The following is a 20,323-nucleotide window of genomic DNA, read 5'->3' as shown; positions in this document are numbered from 1 at the left end:
GGTTTGCCTACCTGTGTCTACTAAGGGTTTATGGGTTTGCCCACTCGAATACACTGATGTGGAACTAATATTACGGCCTGGGCCGACTTGTTTTCTATAAAACGATTGTCTTTGAAATACAAAATACTTTAAATAAATTAACAGATGTTGGTTTTTACCATAGAACCAAGTTGTGGAGACTCATGGCACAATTTCGCAGCAACAATTACATCAGATGGTGGGTACCTGTTAACGCAATATTTTTAATATAAATAAATATGTATTATTAATTATAATTAATCAATAGAATGCGATTTATACGTACAAAGAGTGTTTATCTATAAGATCATAAACAATAATATTGTTAATTTCTGTATCCTTTATTTTCTTATACTTTTCTGTCAGTATTTCATAACGGACATTTTCACCCACTTGCAATGAAGGTAATTTGTAGGCAACGGAAAATTGACCTCTGCAATAAATTTCACTTTTTCGAAGACATGGTATGTTTTCACCAACTATTAATTTCGGAAAATAGAACTATATTAACTTTTGTATATTTATAATCTGCACTATTTATTTTATAATTTAATGTGATGTGATTCAATTCAAATTAATGGGAAATAAAATTTACCAACTTTTATGTTTAATTTAAACGTGTACGTTTTATAAACCAAAATACTATTGTGTCCATATACCTCCCTTTAAAATCAATACATTTTAGTTACGAATTAGTTCATGTTTAATAATAATAATAATAATAACTTTAGTTGGCTTTAGTGAAAATTGAGTCTAACAATTGTTAATTGGCTAAGTCGCGAGGCGACTTTTATGCCGTAGCACCGAAAAACATTAAACTTCATATTTTCATATTATCGTAGCAAAAGAAAATACATTAGAAAAATTGATTTACAACAACGCAGAACAAAGAAATAATAATTATTAAAAAATTATAATAGTAGAGGACCTAATCAAATAATATACAATTTTATATATGTGGTTGGTTTTTACTTATCTATAATAAAACCGGGGCTTTCTTAATAAATTATCGCGCGGCTTTTTTAAAATTATTTAATCCAATATTGGTTGGCGCAATAAAGTTTGTTAAATAAACTCGTTCTTTTACAGAATATATAATTTAGTTTGAAGCTGTTTTTTGCAAAGGGAGTTTCTATATAATACATTGATTTCCAGTGAAAAATTTCGCTAATTTACTAAGAGTAAATTGGTTATAAAAGGTTTTTACAATTGATTTAAAAATAAATATTAATGAGAAATAGAGAACAGTTTCTCAGATATTAAATAGATTGTACATTTGAAAGATCGGACCTGTAGTGTCTCTATACATTTTGTTGTCAATAACGCGTAACATACGTTTTTGTAGTAAGAAAATTCTGTTTAAATTAGTTTCAGATGTATTTCCCCAAATGGGAATACAAAACTTAATAATTGAATATATTAGACTAAAGTATAGTTGTTATTTGAGAGTAGTAGTAAAAAACTGTTTGCATTTATTAATTTTTGAGATATTGCAGGCAATTGTTTTAGCAACATAGTCGGTATGGGTATTCCATTTTAATGATGGATCGAACCAAAGTCCAAGGTATTTATATTTATCGACCTCGTTTAGTGTTGTATTACCTATAGATATATTGAGCGTAGGTGGTCGTTTTTTATTTATATTATGAAATTTCATGTATACAGTTTTGTCTAAGTTTAATTCTAGGAAATTATCCAAAAGCCATTTCTGAATCCTACACTCTAAAAAAGGTTGGGTAAAAAAATTGGGTAAAATATTTTTTTACCCATTTTGAGTCACTTTTGACCCAATTCGGTTTATTACAACTTAATTGAGTAGTCTTGTTTCACTAAATGCTATTGGGTTATTGCACGTGCCCAACTTGGGTTATTTTCTGCACACAAAGTGGTATAGAAAATTTTGTCGTCACTCGTCAGCTAAACTTTTGGTTTCATTTTCGTTTCCCGCCATCTTGCCTATCAAAGTAACAAACTAGCTAGTCCCTACAACGGACAAATAGGAAAAGTTTCAGATGTTAATTGAAAGATTTTGTTTAATGGTAATTTCACATATTCTACTTCATTTTGTGAAAAATATCCGATGTATAAATGAATTATCATTAGAGTTAATTTGCATTCAACAGTTACTTCTAAGCCTTAGATCTTCAGGACCTTTTAGAAGTTATAACTTGGTCTTTGAAAGTTGGAATTGGAGTACATAATTTCTTTGAGGTTTAAAGTTAGAACTTGTTTCTTTAAATAATTATTAACGAAACCTAATAATAATGAAGGTTAAAAGTAAAGCCTTAAAACACATTTGTTAAGTTAGAATGGTACATGTACATTAAATATTTGGGGCTTAAAACTGGATTAATTATTAATGTAAGCTTCAATATTATATTCTATTATATTGATAATAGAATTGATGATGGTGAAGTTCTTTCAATATGCTAAATTATGGTAACATCATGTTGTTGTTACAAAGTCCAATTACTATTTGACTAATTATTATATAAATAGTAAAAAACTAAAAATGGAATTAAAATAGGTCAAAATTTAAGGTTCAATATTAAAATAATTAGAAAATTTTATAATAGTGTTAACGTGTGAAAAGTCCACAAACTTAACATAGCACCGTTGTTTTAGTAAGGGCTAAAGATCAACGGCGTGTCTATTTACCCCCGATTTTCGGTGGCGAATAGCCTGTGTCTATTTACCCCCGACAATCGGGGGTTAGGTTAGGTTAGGTTAGGTCCCCCGAAGTGAAAGATGATAACATTGATTAAGAAGCAGCCTATTTACCACCGAAAATCGGGGCATCATTTTTTCCGTGGTAAATAGCACCGACCGCGCTAGCAAGTCTATTTACCACCGAATACGAGGTACCCCCGAAAATCATTAGAAAGGGAATTGTGGAATTTAGTTTGGCATTTTCGGTCGTGTAAATATAATAGAATCCAGTCCTGGCTCTTTCCTCGTACGCCTAATAATTGTAGTTTTCTTAAAAGTCGTTTATGGTCAACATAGTCGAACGGTTTTTTAAGATCTCAAAAAACTCCAATTCCGTATTCACCATTGTCTAGCCAATCGATTATTTTTTTATACACTTTAGAGAGAGCCGACTCCACACCCGAATTCGCTCTAAAGCCAAACTGCTTATTGGATACTAAATTAAATTTAGTGCAGAATTTTAGTAGGCGTTTATAAAAACATTTGTCGAATATTTTGGAGAAAATAGATAGTAAAGTTATTGGTCTATAATTTTTCGGGTTGGAGCGGTCACCTTTTTTGAAAATTGGAATGATTATCGATTTTTTAAGCAACGTAGGATAAATACCGTTGCTAAAAGATAAGTTGATAATGACCGATTTGCGAGACCCTTTTAATAATTTTAGGGCTTATATCGTCAAAACACGGATTAATTCGTTTTAAGGCTGCCTATTATTTCTTAGATTTCATTACTCGAGGTGTCTTCGACGAACATGGAGTTACATAATGGATTTATATGTATATAATTTTCTTTATTTTGATTTTCGTCAACCGTTATATCAGGATTAAAGTATTCGGAGAAGTTTCTATATATTTATAATAATGTTTACTAAATTCCATGTTTTCCTTGGATTATTTCGGGAATTTAATAGAGTTGTCCTAAACATTTTGCTCTTGCATTTTTTATAAGATTATAAATATTAAAACTTTTAGCCATGGTTTATTATAAATTGTTAAATTTTAAAAAAGCTGCTACTTCATGACTTAGAAAAAAACTTTATTTTATTCGGTGCTTTCGGACCGTGGTCCTTCTTCAGCGAGTGACTGTTACAAGTGATTCCTTAACACTAATACAAAACCAAAAATATTTCTACCATTGGGCAATGAGCTTTAACCCTACTCTCGGACTTTCATCATTCCAACACGCGATGAAAGTCCGAGAGTAGGGTTAAAGCTCATTGCACTGTTTGGTGTACCTAGATGTTTGAGAACTTCTTCAAAAGTATCAATAAAATTAGCAAAACTATTATGACATCGATATAAGACACAGATATATATATTTCCAATTTTAATAGAAAAGATTTCACAACTTTCCGTTAATATGCATGCTTTTTCTATTATTTCAAAATGCATGTTATTTTTAACAAAAAAAAACCATACCTCCACCCCGATCAGACTCACGACCATTACCAACAAATGTATAAATAGGATAATCTGCAAAGTTTTTTGGGTACCGCGTTTCAACTAGGGCAAACACGTCAACTTCGAAGCAAAACTCGGTACAACAAGTAGAATAAAAATTAGCAAAATTTGCATTAGTACTACGTATGTTTTTATATACTACAGGGTCTTTTTTTTTGCTCGGAAAAGTGTTTTTTTTCAAAAACTATTTATAGTACCGATTTCAAATTTGGAAGGTCAATTCTCTATACCGGGGGACAACAGTTTGAGAAATTTGAGCGTTTTCGGTAATGTTTTTCACCAATTTTGAAAAATTATTTTTCGACCACTAGGTGCGAGATAAAAAATTTCTATTATAAAGTTGTAGGCCGTCATCGAAAACCCTTAAAAATTGTTCACTCGACGAAAAACAATTTATTTATCAGTGAAAATTCGAGCTTGAAAAATTTACAAGTTGGTGAAGCCAAATTACGATTGTTTGAAACGATAATTGAAACCGAATTACCTAATCCAGTTGAAACTTTGGTTAAAAAAACGACCGGATTTAAAAAACACGAGGCTATAGGTCAATCCTAAACATGCATTGGGTATTTAAAGGAAAACTTTGGGAGATTATTATCAGTGTTTGATAATATTTCGAACAATGCCTCGTTATTCAGTAGCTGAGCGTACCGAGATAGTTGCCATTTACTATGGAGAAGCAGCGCAAAACCTTAGAAGAGTGACTGAAATCTTCGCAGAAAGACATCCAAATGGAGCACTATCTGTAAATACAGTAAGACGAGCAATTCACGATTTCAATCAATTTGGTAACGTGCAACCTAGGTTTCACGGATTGGGTCAACCGGATTTAGACTTCGAGAACAATGTACTCGCGTACTTTGTGGCATATCCTCGCCACAGTTGCGCTAACGCCGCTGCTGATTTGGGTTGTTCTGCAAATCGTGTGTGGAAAATTCTTCGTAAGAATCGCTATCACCCATACAGAGCTACGCTCCACCAAGGACTAATTGACGGAGACCATCAAAGACGTTATGAATTTAGCAACTGGTTACTAAATGCTGTCCAAGAAGAGAGACAATTTTTGCGCCATGTTTTGTTCTCCGACGAAGCGTCATTTTCTAGAGATGGGGCCCTTTAATCATCAAAACAGCCATCTTTGGTCTGACATCAACCCACATTGGGGTTTTGAATATCATCACCAGGTTCAATTTGAACGGGTCAATGTTTGGGTTGGACTTGTTGGAAACCGTTTGATTGGTCCCTTTTTCCTGCCGACGAACCTCAACGGCCAAAGGTATTTACATTTTCTACAGAACGAACTGAGTGACGCAATCGACGACCTTCCATTGGCTGAAAGACGTCAGTTGTGGTTTCAGCAAGATGGCGCCCCTCCGCATTTTTCCCGGCAAGTAACTGAGCACCTCAACAACGAGTTTCCTGAAAGGTGGATAGGGAGAAATGGTCCAGTGCATTGGCCAGCAAGGTCACCTGACCTAACACCGCTGGATTATTTTCTCTGGGGATTCGTTAAAGCAAAGGTATACGCCACGCCCATTGAAACTAGGGAGGAACTCATTAGACGAATAATCAGTGCTTGCCGAGACGTCACACCAGAAATGGTAGAGAAAGCGTTTGAGAACTTAATTGTCCGCGCACAAACCTGTGTTGCAGCCAATGGTGATATTATTGAAAATGTTTTGTAAAAATTTATGTGAATAAAATATCTGCATTTAAAAACCAAACGTGTACATTTTTTCAAGTGTGAAAACTCTACTACGTTTGTATTAGACTTGTTCCCTTTTCAATTATCGTTTCAAACAATCGTAATTTGGCTTCACCAACTTGTAAATTTTTCAAGCTCGAATTTTCACTGATAAATAAATTGTTTTTCGTCGAGTGAACAATTTTTAAGGGTTTTCGATGACGGCCTACAACTTTATAATAGAAATTTTTTATCTCGCACCTAGTGGTCGAAAAATAATTTTTCAAAATTGGTGAAAAACATTACCGAAAACGCTCAAATTTCTCAAACTGATGTCCCCCGGTATAGAGAATTGACCTTCCAAATTTGAAATCGGTACTATAAATAGTTTTTGAAAAAAAAAACACTTTTCCGAGCAAAAAAAAAGACCCTGTATATCAATCATTTGACAAAACAAATAAAAATTCCTACTAATGGAGTAATTAAAGTTAGATTTTCATTTTTTTTTCATTTTCTTGGTTGCAAAATCTAATCTATAGATGTCTTTGCGATAATAATTTAATTAGTTGCAACCTATTTGAGACGCTCTGGTAATTTGTTTTTACCAAACAATCTTTATTTATAGCGGGTGTAGTCTTGTTCTACGTAGATATTAGTTCCTTTCAGTTTGGTGTTGTTCTTAAGTAGGGACATTTTTTGGTCATATGTTTCAGCTTGGAATATAATAGGTCTATTCTTTCCTGCTAGAAATGCACCCCTGCGATATACTTGATTTGGTTTAACTTTGGTAGTTATCTCTAAGTTACTTATTAAAAGTTAAGAGACTGAGTCGCTCAATTGGTTACGGTCTTCAAGTTCATTGTCTTGAAGACCGCGTATTAGAAGGTTTTTACGTCGGATGACAACTTCTAAGTTCTTTAGCTGTTGATAAGACCTTATCTACTTTGTCTTCTAAATCTGCAATTCCACTTTTAATTGGATCAATTTTATCTACTTTTCCCTGTATTTGACTTAATGTGGTTTTGATTGCTAATTGTTTTTCAGTTAATTTATCTAGTTTTGCATTAAAGCTTATTCGACTTTTACTGAGGACATCAATTTTGGAGGATATAGTTTTAAGTTCGCGAAGGACTGAATTTTTTGTAACTTCTTCTGAGTCAGACGTATCAAAATCATCATCACTTGCTAGGCCAGTATTGTTTAATGGATTTTTTTGCTTTTTTAGAGCGAGTAGATCGACCCATTTTGGGTTATACATTTAATTTAGAGTTGCCAGGCAGAATTCGTAGGTAGGTAATGATATAAAAGTAAAAATAAGATTAAATAAAATTTTAACAGTTATAAGGACGCTTCCGTGTTCGTGGCCGAAAACGGGTACAATTACGAACGAGGGGGTTGCAAGTTTAAGGCTTTAATAGAGCATACCACGCCAATAAATGCAAAGCGAGTTTTTAGGCTTGCTTTGGCATCGTGTACATCACATTTATTTGAGGCTCGAATTGCCCGAGTTGCCGTTTTTGGTACCAAGTGTAAACGAATTGAGGAAACACAACCAATGCAATGATAATGGAGTTTATTGTAAATCGAAGTTCAACTTAATCTAATTCAATACACTTTTAAGAAATACAACTGGGACGCTAGCTTACTGTTCTAGAGGGGCCAAGTGTTCAATTAAAGTTACGGGAGGACTGGTTCTGGAAGACACAGCTTTGATACTACAATAAATCAAGGGATCCGGTACTGGGAGACTCAGATTTGATAATAATTCAAGGGATCTGGTACTGGGAGACACAGATTTCTGATCGGAAGATTACTTACTAAATTATGGGTCGGACCGATGGTTTCTCTTGAAAAAATGTTTGGGGAACCTACCATGTGGTTAGCGGTTTCAAATATCTGAATCTACGGGGTCGAGCTTAATAATTCAAGGGCGTCGCAAAAATAATCATATAACGAGGGCCTGATATAAGCCACTATTATCCCCTATACACTTCAAAATACTAATACAAAATAATGCAAAAAAAGAACAAAAAGTGTTGATACAATTACCGCCAACTTCTGGCTGGACTTCTTGTACTTCCGCGCACAATTACTTTTGTGAACACAGTCTTTGTAGTCACAATACCGCACTGCACAGTCCTTTCTTGAGGGACACGACTCCGCACGCACTTCTCGCGTTTGTACAACTTCGACTTGGGCCCGCTGCCCTCGCCCACCGTTTACTCTGACCTTCTTGACTCTGTCGTCCCAAAAAAACTGCTGTGCTCTCTGCCCCGGGAACTCTCTTTATATCCCTCCCTTATCTAATCTTTATCTTATCTTTAAACTCCATCGGGATACCTCCCGCAACGAAATTAGTAGAACAAATATTTACAGCGCGCCTTCCCGCTAGTAGATGACGCCACCATCTGGCTCTCCTCGGCCCGCTTGGCGAAAAGAACAAATAACACCGTCGTCTGCTTTACTATAGGCAGCTCGTATCCCCTAACATACCCCTTATTTCACCCCAAAAAATGTCAGGTTCCTAACACAGTACCAACCTATAATAATAAACAAGAGAGGAGATTATTTCAAACGTCAGGTTTCAACGAATTCTGTCGGCGTTGTGATTTCTTGATCGAGCTGCCCGAGATTCCCGATTGCACAATTGATAAGAGATGATAAAGTCCGATGAGAGCCACATATGATTGTATTTTTTATTTTCCCTTGACTTTTCCTCCTTTTGGCGTTTTTTAATTGAAATAGAAGTAGTTTATTGTTGCCTAGTACGTAATATTCTGTCTTAGCTGAGCACTCTTGGTTGGCACAACATAATTATGCTCCTAAACGTAGATTTAGCAAGGCAATCAACCAACCTATAATAATATACAAGAGAGGAGCTAATTTCAAACGTCAGGTTTCAACGAATTCTGTCGGCGTTGTCTATCTACCCAACAACCTTGAATGTAAACCCTATTAGGAAGACTGAGGCTTTTTACTTAAAATTGCAAATCCACAAAAAGTTATAAAAACAATTTTTAATCGATTACACTCAAATTAAAAATTTATTTGCGCAATGCGTTTTAGTAAAACGTTCCACTAAGATCGCATGTACAAACAACCAATCAGAGTACAACCGCCCTCCTCTTAGACATTGACGTACCGAAAAGGGGTATTTGTTTTTGTCAATTGTAATTTATTTTATTGACCAAAATAATAATAATAATATACGTTTAAAAACCACCTATGGACTGCATTGTAAAGGATTGCAGTCCATATGTGGTTCCTTTTAACTAAACATTGCGTATATACTTACCTCCACCACTTCCCCTAATCGTATTTCCGTTGCTTTGCAACTCGTTTTTAAATTGAAAATGTTTAAGCTTAGTTTCTCTTTTCGGTGTTATAGTCGCAAGCCAGATTTCCCGCACGGTACTGACGAGTCCCAAATAGGACGAAACCGGTCTACCGTCGTCCATTTACGTGAACCAGGCAACCAGAACTCTCCCCTTAGAGCCAGCCCCGAACCGAAAATCGTCCGCTGCGTTCCACTTCGGAAAAACATTATCATACAGTATAGTTCAAATGAATAGGCACATCGGATTACCTTGCCGTTATGCCCCACAACGAACGGTTTTTCGTCACTGAAGACCGACCCGATGCCATTGTTCAGGTGTCCAGTCTAGGTTAGCGGTAGCAAATTCCGGCCTCCCTTGGCGGTTTATTATCCTTTCTTTCTGACCGGCAATCCTACCGCTCAGATTACTCCTTACAAAGGTCCTACTTACAGCCCGTCGTTATATTGAGCTCTTGAAAAATGATTACTTCCCAAGCGTATTGGAGAGGTTTTAAAACGGCAATTTCGATTTTATGCACGACTGAGCGCCAATCCACAAGGCGAGAGCCACGGCAGAAATATTGGAAAGGCTTCGCACTCATTTCAGCTTTAGGGTAAATTTTTAAGATCACATATCTAGAATTAAACTTTGGCCAGCGAGCGAACAGTTGGCGAGATGGTAAAGTTGATTAAATTGGGTCAGTGATGTCATTTCGAACAGCGAAACATTTTGTGTTTTTAGGTGTAAATATAATGAAGTTTTCAAATAACGAATCTTTTGTTCTTCTATTTAGATTATGAATTGCCCTGCCAAAGGGTATGCTATGAACCCCATAGAAAATCTATAGGCAGAAATGGTTCGTGCTATTCACCATACAAACGTAAGGAATGTCCAACACCATCTGGAGGCGGTACAAAATGCGTGGCGTGATCTAAAATTGAACTTTTTTTCGAGCCTATCACAATCGAGAAGTTGTTGAAAAACGTGCCGCAAAGTAGTATAGTAAAAAAAAACGATGGAAATTCCTCCATGTTTGTATTGTATTTATAAGAAATTGTCATTGGTTGTTAGAGTGTAAATAAACTTTCATTTGAACTCTGTTCGTAACCATATTTAGTTCTTAAATTTTAACGGCCGGTGGTCATAATCCAATTTAGTTCTTTTATTTAAAGCTGACTACTCAAGATGTAGGGCAAATAATGTGGTCTTGAACCCAATTGGTTTTCCTACTTGAACGCCTCCTTCCACGTTAAGTTTTTGTTATGGCGGTTGTGGGTAATGAGTTTGTTGTGTATGCGTTTAGTATGTATGGGTGTTTTCTCTCCAACTTCTTCTTATTGACTTTTCGGACGGACAGAGTGCTGAGGGTCACGATAAACGTCTTAACGTCCAAATGGCAGGGTGTCCAACAATTGTTTACGGTATTCTTCTTAGTATCAATTTGCGATCGCATCGGGCGGGATTCGAACCCGAGCCCTCGTGCATGACAGGCGAGTGTTCTACCACAGCACCACCGATACATGTTACGGTTCAAAGAAAATTATAAGTTCAGCTTAAGCGGAAGAGTATATTAATAGTTTTTAAAGTCAAAATTTTTTTCGTATGAAAATTTAAAGGTAAAATCTTGTTTACGCGCGGTCAGCAGATAAGATGGTTAAAAGGTTAAACCCGTTAGTTTTTTGTAATTTTTTTCCTTTTTTTCCAGTGGTATATTTTTATTTTTTGTGTATTTGGCATATTAGTTTTCAAGCGTATTAGTTCATTTATGAAGAAAATATCGAGTTGTATACATCGTGCTCTTACACTTATGTTGGTCTGGTTTTTAACTGGGTCATCATTACTTCGTTATTTATTTTAAACGTTTTCTCGACTGATTAAGATGTTTAATGCAGTTCATCAATTGGGTTCGTTCGTTTTTATTTATAAAGAGCCCTTACTATTCAGTCTACGGTCATTTATTGATATACGAGCTGTCGTTTAGTCAAGTGGCTTTCTGTGCTTTGTGAATGGTAAGTTTTTCGCTTCTTGTTAATACATTTTCTATTGGTGTGGATATTTGGACATATACGATTCCTAATGCAGTCATTGATTTCCTGGGTGTGCGAGTCATTATATGATATGGGAAATTGGACGGTATTGGTCTTTTTCATGCGGTATGTGTCACAACGTCAACCAGATGTCGAATATAGCTAATCTGCGGTATCTTCATTAAGGGCGAGTGTTGAAATAAAATGACCGTTAAAGATGCGGCAAGTATTTCATAAGCGAGAAAAATACAAATACCCTCTGTAGATATTTCTTTCATTACAATTTGCTTAGTATTATATTTATCTGATTAACTTGTTCTGTAAATAGGGTTAAATTCAATTGTGCATTGTTTTAATACGTCTAACTCGCTGTGGTAACTATTTAATTTATATTATTCTGAATAAGTTACACTCGGTTGTTTCGTCAGAATTATTTTAATTAAAATTAAATTTTTATACCGGGCGGGATTGAACCGGGATTACGTTTTTAAGGGTCGTCTCGAGAAATTTATACCACTAGGTACAATTCTTCCGAGGAGAGGTATATTTTGGCTTGCCAACTTGTTCAGCTGTAAACAGTTATTAATTTATTGATACCTTTGGCAATTTTGAACCTTTTAGAAATTCAAAAACAGATTTGGATTCTGCGTGACATTGCGAGTCAATCGGACCTAGCAAGTATAATTACTATTATTTTTCCACGTGAGAGACCGTAATAAATGTGCATAAACATTTCGTGGGCATATTCTTTCCAACAAGCCATCAAGCAGCTCTATGTCAAACAGAACCGAAATGGCGGCCAAATGAAATCGGCCGGAAACTTTTGTCCGGGACTGTGCATCAAACTTTTCTAATTGCAAATTTCCCTTTTTGACTAGTATATAAGCTCGTCCCGAGTAAGTCAAAGTCATACAGACTTCTGAATTATAACATGCAAACAGGGCACCTTTAGACAAAAGAGTAGTAGTGGCGGTCTTAAAATATACAGCAACCTTTTGCCCAATTCCAGATTTACCCAGTTTCAATTTAAGAACCTTCGAAGTTATTATTCAGGTATCATGAGTATGATTATTTTTCGAAAACCTTTTTTTTACAAAAATAACTGTGTATTCATATTATTATGTGATTTTTAATAAGCTGGAGAAGATGGATTTGACCATCACTGTGGAGGAATATGTCCATACCTCTACGCTTTATTCGGCAATGAACTCCATCCCATTGCTCTCCACTTCTCTCACATCTTCACCTTCGACTTCTTTCGTAGCAACCTCATCGTCAACGGTCGCGTCAGTATCACCCACTTCAACACCTCAAGCATCGACATCCTTACCCCCCACTTCTTCTACCTCTAGAAAAGTCATTAAATAAAATCACTTAACGAAGAAAAAATTAATAATTAAATAACTATGATTTAGAAGCTTTTCTGGCTTTAGAAGAAATCATAAAGCAAACTCTCGGAGAAGAGTTTCCATATTTATAATTTAAAAAATAAATACAAAAACAAATGTGTTTTTCTTACATATAAAAGACATTATATTTTAGAGCTGAATAGATGTACCAATGAATAATAATGGAGATATCGGTTAACACGAAAAAAATTCAGAATAATACTGGAAATATTGGTTAACGTTAAGGGGTCTCTGAGATTTTATCATATTACAAAATCTACAGTGGGATATATAGATTTTTTATAAATAAAAATCTCTCACATATATGGATTTCAGAGTCTAGCATCTATCAGATTTATAGGCATGAAAGCGGAGGGTTTAAAAGATCGGGTCAGACCTCCGCTCTTTACCAGTTGCGATAAACAGCTAGACCGTACAAATTATTCCGTGTACCGAATGCGCGAAACAGTTTTCTAAAAAGTAAATTTTAAACAACATGTAAATTTAAAATACGTTTCTTCAACCTGTACGTAGCATTAGTTTTGCGCAAAGATACAAAATAATTCATCAGAGTAGCCCACTTTCTGCCACTCCAGACTCCCGCTATCAAAACAACCCCCAACAGCTTCACGATCTCCTAAAAGTCGACGTATCCGAGCGAGGGGCTAGTCACTCGCGAAATGTGTACACCAGATTTCGCGAAGTCGTTAAAAATATCTTAATTTTACAAGCAAAGTCTTTAAAAAAATGACGAAATCTTTTTAGCGAAGTCTAAAAAAAATTCTTTAACCCCTGAAATCTGGCGTAGTCCGACAAAGTCCAATGAAGTGATTGCAAACTTATAGAACCCCAGCAAAGTCTCTGAAAGTACTCAAAATTTTAAACTAAGTCTCGCGTATTCTTATATCGAGTTCCACGAAATATTCATCTTTGAATTTTTTCTTAAATCCTTTTTAATCCTTATCTCTCTCCTGCCATGCCTGCTGCTCAACTCTTTCTTTCAATCACGGGGTTAAACTTTAATACTGGTTCAACACACAATAGGGGTTAGAAGTATGCAATTTCTGGGAATTTCATTTTTGGGTTTTGTAGACGATTCCGCTCGGGATTCCGTGAATTTTCGGACAGTAGTCCCGTGCGTACGGTACGGTCGAGGATCCAATTTCAGGACGAACTTAGTTGCTGAGTTCTAGTATCGAGCGTGTAGTGGGCAAATAGACAAATTCCTTGCCTAGTTACGTACAAATAAATTAGTACGAAGTTATTTTATCCGTGTTTTTTTTAATACTGGAATTAATCGTACATCGAGTTAAACATGGAAGTAAATATGGATAAAACCACGGATAAAAGACTCGCGGAAACTCCATCGAAGGAAATCTCGAACCAAACACCGAAGTAAAAGCAATGTAAGTACACTTATTACTATTAATAATAAAAAATATCTATGGTAATTTATTATATATATTTTTTTTATTTTAAAGGGATAATGAAATCGGACAATACAGTACCTTGAAACTATTCAGCTTCCAAAACTTTATCTTTTTCTATTTTTCAGTCTTTAGAAAAAATTGAAACTCAAATTTAAAAAAAAAATAAAACTACGCCGCAATCGGCGGACGACCTTCTTCAAAACATCGAAGAAGTCTTTGTTCTTGAGGACGCTATCGTCGTTTCGCGGTTTACCCCGTAAGCCACCCAAACAGACCCCGAAATATTAACTTTGACATGAAAACCGGCATTAATTAAATATTTTAAAAATTACTCAAATAAGAAGCGGGGCTTAAAGTAGAACATATTTATTCGCGTGAGATACGTACGCGAAATGAACGATGGTGCGGAAGTCGAGGTATTACCGTATTTCCGGTGCAAAACCCAAGCAACACTTTAACCCAGATGTAATACCAGGACAAAAAGAATCCAGTGTGAAGCAAATAACACAAGCGATTGGGGAATTTCATGATATGGGCAGTGGCTGTACAATAGACCGTATCTTGTTTTTTTTCAAATCGATAATAAAGCGTACGTACCGCTAGTCGGGGGTACGAATATCAATCTACCCCTGAGCTCGATAATACCGGCAAAGGAGTATTAAACATTAAAACCAAAGACCAATAGTGTTTCTTGTGGCGTGTCCTTGCTAAACTTAATCCACAACCTCCAAATTCCCATCGCGTTAATCAGAATAAAAACGTGATGTTTGAAAAAGAATAAGACTGCAGTGACATTACCTTTCCTTTCGAATTAAATCATTTTAAACCTAAATTTTTTTTTAAATAAAAACAATCTGTCTATCAACGTTTTCGGGTATGAAAAAGTAGTTTTTCTTCTTCTGGTAAGCGAAAACAGAGCCCCCGAAGATCGGCAAAGAGACCTCCTTAATCATTAGTCAAAAGGAAACCAACATTTTTGCCTAATCACTTATATTAGCCGACTATTAAGTCATTTCACAAACCATAACGGGAAAATTTACGTGTCGTTATTGCTTACAAAACTGCGCACGAAACCATAATGAACACGTGAAAAACTGCAACGTTCACACCCCCCAATTTGCAAAATACCACACAAAAATCCCGTTTTGAAATTCGATAAAATTGAATGCCTCCAAAAGGTAAGAAATAATTTCGATAATTCATGAATTCACGTGCTTAACACATTTATTTTTAGGTTCCCTACGTCATTTACGCGGATTTTGAATCTATAATTGACAGAATCCAGACTTATTTACCTGATTCCTCCCTATCATCAACAACGAAACTTTCGGAGTACGTAGCTTGCGGTTGAAGTAACGTTGCAATACGACCGGACGGTATTTATTTTTGGTTTCATTAAAAAATATATTTTCGCTACGACTTTTATCATTATTACAGGAAAGCCAAATGACCCTGTTACATAAAGGGGAACCGACGCTATCGAAATTTTTCTTTTAAGTTTGTTGATGGAACGGAGCACCATCACCGAATTATTCAAGGAAAATATTCCAATGTATCTCACTCCAGTCGAAGAAGAATTGTGTCGTAACACGACACAATGTTAGAGAGTAAACTTACTCCTTTGCAGTATTTAAATAGGTGTACTTTTAAAATTACGCCTTTTACAACAACTCCTTTTGAGGTGTAAATTGACACCATTAGCAGTATTAAATAACGCCTTTATTAGAGGAAAAGTATACCTTTAAAGATATTAAACAACTCCTTTATATGTGTAAAATGACCCCTATAGCGTTATAAAATGACGCATTTCAAATAAATTTAACAACACCTTTAGAGGTGTAAAATTATCTCTTTGGCGGTGCAAAATGACTCCGTTAGCAGTAAGGAAATATCGTTTGAGCTTTATGTACTAACCTCGATAGCCGTGTGAAATGACACTCACTCTTAAAAAAAGGGTATACAAATAGGCTTTTTCTGTTTTGTTCCTTAGAGTAAATTTACCCCTTTAAATTTATTAAATGGGTAAAATTTTATTTTACTCCTTTTTATTTCTGCTATGAAGGTTTACAAGTGTAAAAAGGTTATATTTTTTATATATTTATTTTATAAAACTTTTCAAACGTTTTGCTTATCTGGAAAATGAAGTAACAAGGGTGTATTGTTAAAGGCACCGTTTTTATTCCGTAAATATACCATTAACAGGGCCGTGCAGAGGTTTCCTGGGGCCCCGGGTCAAACTTACTCGTCGGCCCTTCGAATTACAACCAACTCGAGCCTCTCGCAAGTTATCATGATTTACACCCCCCTCGAGCCCCGAAAACGTTTCCCACATGCGCCCTTGCCATAAAAACCGAAAAGACGCTCTTATTCAACTATTTTGTTCACTTAATTACTTTAAAATATTACAACTAGGTACAGTCCCGGACATAAGTTTCCGGCCGTTTTCATTTGGCCGCCATTTTGATTCTGTTTGACGTAGAGCGTCGTTGGAGGTCTTGTATGAATACTTACGCTCACGAAATTAGTATCAACATAAATTATTTTGATATATCTTACAAGGAAAAAGAAAAATCAAAATTAGTAAAACCCCACCGATTTGACTTTACCAAATTAAGCGTTTAGTTAGTAACAATTAGGCCCATTAGACGCACAATGTCACGCAGAATCCGAATCCTTCTTTGAAATTTAAATCGGTTCAATATTACCAAAGTTATAAATAAAATAACAACGGTTTAAAACTGGAAAATTAAGCCTAATCGAAATATTTATTCAAACAGATCAACTGAAGTGGGAAGCAGGCGTTAAAGCGGGGGAAACAATTGCGTTCAAGACCACTTGATTTTGCAGTTCACCTTAAGTTGTTAGCGTTAAAATAAAAACACTAAATAGAACAGTGACCAGAATTAAATAATTGCAAATTTTATATCAATCATCACAAACAATGACATATTTAGAAAATGTCTCAGAGTAATTTTGAATTTTTTCAGATTAGCACTTTACGACACTTATTAATAAGTCCAATAACCACATTTGTCTACATCCTCTCGCATACTCTTGGGCATCGATTCGTGATAGGCCTGAAAAATTAGTCGTTGAGCTTCAGATCGCGCCACGCATTTCCAGAAGGCGTTGAACATTTCGTCAGGGCACCAGCCCGCATCTTCGAAATATTTTGTATTTTCTTATTTTTTAAACATTATTTACAGGGCCCCTATAAATATAATATTTTTATTTTAGGGCCATTTATTTTAACAATATAATTTTTGGGACCCCTTAATTTTAACATTATTTTTAGGGCCCCAATTCAACAATATTTTACGGGCACCTAATTTTAACGTTTTTTTGGGGTCCACAATTTCAACGTTATTTTAGGGCCCACAAATTAAAATTTTTATTTAAGGACCCCAATTTTAATATTATTTTAAGTACCCAAATTTTAATTCTATTATCACGGTCCTTAAATGCCATTACGTTAGGGCCTCTAAATTTATCAATACAAATAATTACAACTATTTTTAACATTATTTTAGTGCCCCTCATTTTAATATATTTTTGGGTCCCAAATTTTTGCACAGAGCCTTCAACAGTGTTTATCAGGCTCTGCATTTCGTACGTTTGAGTAATTGATATGAAGAACCATTTCCGCCTACAGGTTTTCATGGGGTTCAAATCACATCGTTTGACAGTCCAATTTATAATCTAAATAAAGAAGGAAAAATAAGTTGTTCGATACCAGAACTGTATTTAAAACTAACAATCCGAAATGTATCGCTGTTTGAATTGACTTGTCTGGTCCAAATTCATCACCTTTCCGCTCTCGCACTCATTCCGGCAGCAGGTTCAATTTCTTAGAATCTAGAAAAAAAGTTTGAGCAATGCGCGAACATTCGGCGAGATCAGAAAGGTGATGAAATTGAACCAGTGAAGTCCGTTCGAACAGCGATACATTTCGTATGTTTTAAATAGTGTTATGGTTTCAAACAACTTATTTTTCGTTCTTCTATTTAGATTACGATTTTGCCTGTCAAAGGATGTGAATTTCAGATTGTGCCACGCATTTCGTACCGCCTTCAGAAGGTGTTGAACTTTTCGCCAGGGCCGTATTAATAGGAATATAACCTCCAACGCGATTTGAATGAGAGATACCCACAATTTTTGGGATTACCTTTCCAGTAAACCACTAAGCAGCGCCGAAACCTCTAAAGCCATAGGAGGGCGCGGCTAACAGCGAAACCGTTGTCAGAAGGAGACTAAAATACCAGAAGTTATATTCCCTTTAAGGCATGTGCCAAGTGCACTATCACCCAGGGCCCCCCGAGGTCAAGTCTAACATAGCGGGCCCTATAGCCCGCATCTTCGAAATAATTTTCATATATTTTTTAATTATCTTTAAAGGCCACAAATTTAAATATTATTACTTCAGAGCTATTAATTTGAACATGATTATTTTTAGGACTCTTGAACATTGAGTGAGATCGAAAAGGTGATAAAATTGGATCAGTCAAGTCCATTCGATTAGTCGGAAGAAGGTGTTAAAGCGTTAAAAACAATTACGCTCAAGACCACTGGATTTTGCCCTTCACTTTGAGTTGTTAGCGTTAAGTAGGATTATGACCTGAATTAATTCTTGAAAATTTTATTTGAATCATCATAAACAATGACATATTTTTTTACAAATAGTTTCAGAGGTATTTTGACAGTTTGCCCAGAATACCACTTAACGACACTTAATAGTGAGTCCAATAGCCTTGTTTTTCAACAACTTCTCGCACTCTATTGGGCATAGATACGTGATAGGCCTGAAAAAGTTCCTCGTTGAGCTTTAGGTCGCGCCACGCATTTTGTACGGCCTCCAAAAGGCCTTGAACATTTCGAACGTTTGTGTGATCGATAATGCGAACCATTTCCGCCCACAGGTTTTCTATAGGGTTCATGTCGCAACCTTTGGCAGGCCAATTCATAATCTAAATAGAAGAACAAAATATAAGTTGTTTGAAACAATAACTGTATTTAAAATACGAAATATATTGCTATTCGAATTGACTTGACTAGACCAAGTTCATCTCCTTTCCTCACCGAATTTTTGCACGTTGGTCTAAGTTTAATTACGAAACTTACCCTGAAGCCGTAATGAGTGCGAAGCCTTTCCAATGCTTCAGCGGTTAGTCTCGCCGTATGGATTGGCGCTCGGTCTTGCATAAAATCAAAATTCCCGTCTGGAAACCTTTCCATTACGCTCAACGTACCGACGAGCAGTATTTCGTCCCTCTATGTTGACCAAGCAACTAGAAAGCCAGCCCCATACTTGAACCGAAAATCGTCCGCTGCGTTGCACTTCCGTTATGTATGGTTCGTTGTATCGGGTACCAACTGGCCTTCGAACCCCGATCTTAAAGTTCAGGGAAAACATTACATGGAAATATTAGAGTTTTGTTCAAATAATTGAGCACATCCGCTTACCTGGCCGTTATGCCCCACAACGAACGTTTTTTCGTCAGTAAAGACGACACGTTGCCATTGTTCGAGAGTCCAGTCTAGGTGAGCCGTAGCAAATTCAAGCCTTCCTTGACCGTAATTAAATAAAAATTTTAATTTGTGGGCCCTAAAATAACGTTGAAATTGTGGACCCCAAAAAACATTAAAATTAGGTGCCCGTAAAATATTGTTGAATTGGGGCCCTAAAAATAATGTTAAAATTAAGGGGTCCTAAAAATAAAATTTTTAAAATTAATGTCCCTAAAATAAAAATATTATATTTATAGGGCCCTGTAAATAATGTTTCAAAAATAAGAGAATACAAAATATTTCGAAGATGCGGGCTGGTGCCCTGACGAAATGTTCAACGCCTTCTGGAAATGCGTGGCGCGATCTGAAGCTCTAATTTTTCGGGCCTATCACGAATCGATGCCCAAGAGTATGCGAGAGGATGTAGACAAATGTAGTTATTGGACTTACTAATAAGTGTCGTAAAGTGCTAATCTGAAAAAATTCAAAATTACTCTGAGACAATTTTTCTAAATATGTCATTGTTTGGGATGATTGATATAAAATTTGCAATTATTTAATTCTGGTCACTGTCCTATTTAGTGTTTTTATTTTAACGCTAACAACTTAAGGTGAAGGGCAAAATCAAGTGGTCTTGAACGCAATTGTTTCCCCCGCTTTAACGCCTGCTTCCCACTTCAGTTGATCTGTTTGAATAAATATTTCGATTAGGCTTAATTTTCCAGTTTTAAACCGTTGTTATTTTATTTATAACTTTGGTTATATTGAACCGATTTAAATTTCA

General features: G+C 35.7%; 1 long non-coding RNA gene across 1 annotated transcript; it reads right to left on the bottom strand.

Annotated features, from left to right (window-relative positions):
- Nucleotides 1-335: 335 nt before the first annotated feature.
- Nucleotides 336-15,578, bottom strand: LOC149923324 (uncharacterized). Its single transcript, XR_016476951.1, has 3 exons — nucleotides 15,330-15,578; nucleotides 12,401-12,564; nucleotides 336-497 (listed from the first exon to the last, which is right to left on the bottom strand). It is a non-coding gene; the product is annotated as an uncharacterized LOC149923324 (long non-coding RNA).
- Between the last annotated feature and the right edge of the window lie 4,745 nt (nucleotides 15,579-20,323).

Source organism: Leiobunum rupestre, chromosome 10 (genome assembly GCF_980474605.1).
Source record: "Leiobunum rupestre chromosome 10, qqLeiRupe1.1.hap1, whole genome shotgun sequence".
In the NCBI taxonomy this organism is placed as follows: domain Eukaryota; kingdom Metazoa; phylum Arthropoda; class Arachnida; order Opiliones; family Sclerosomatidae; genus Leiobunum; species Leiobunum rupestre.
The sequence above is the reverse complement of the archived record's forward strand: the minus strand, read 5'-3'. Positions and strand labels throughout refer to the sequence as shown.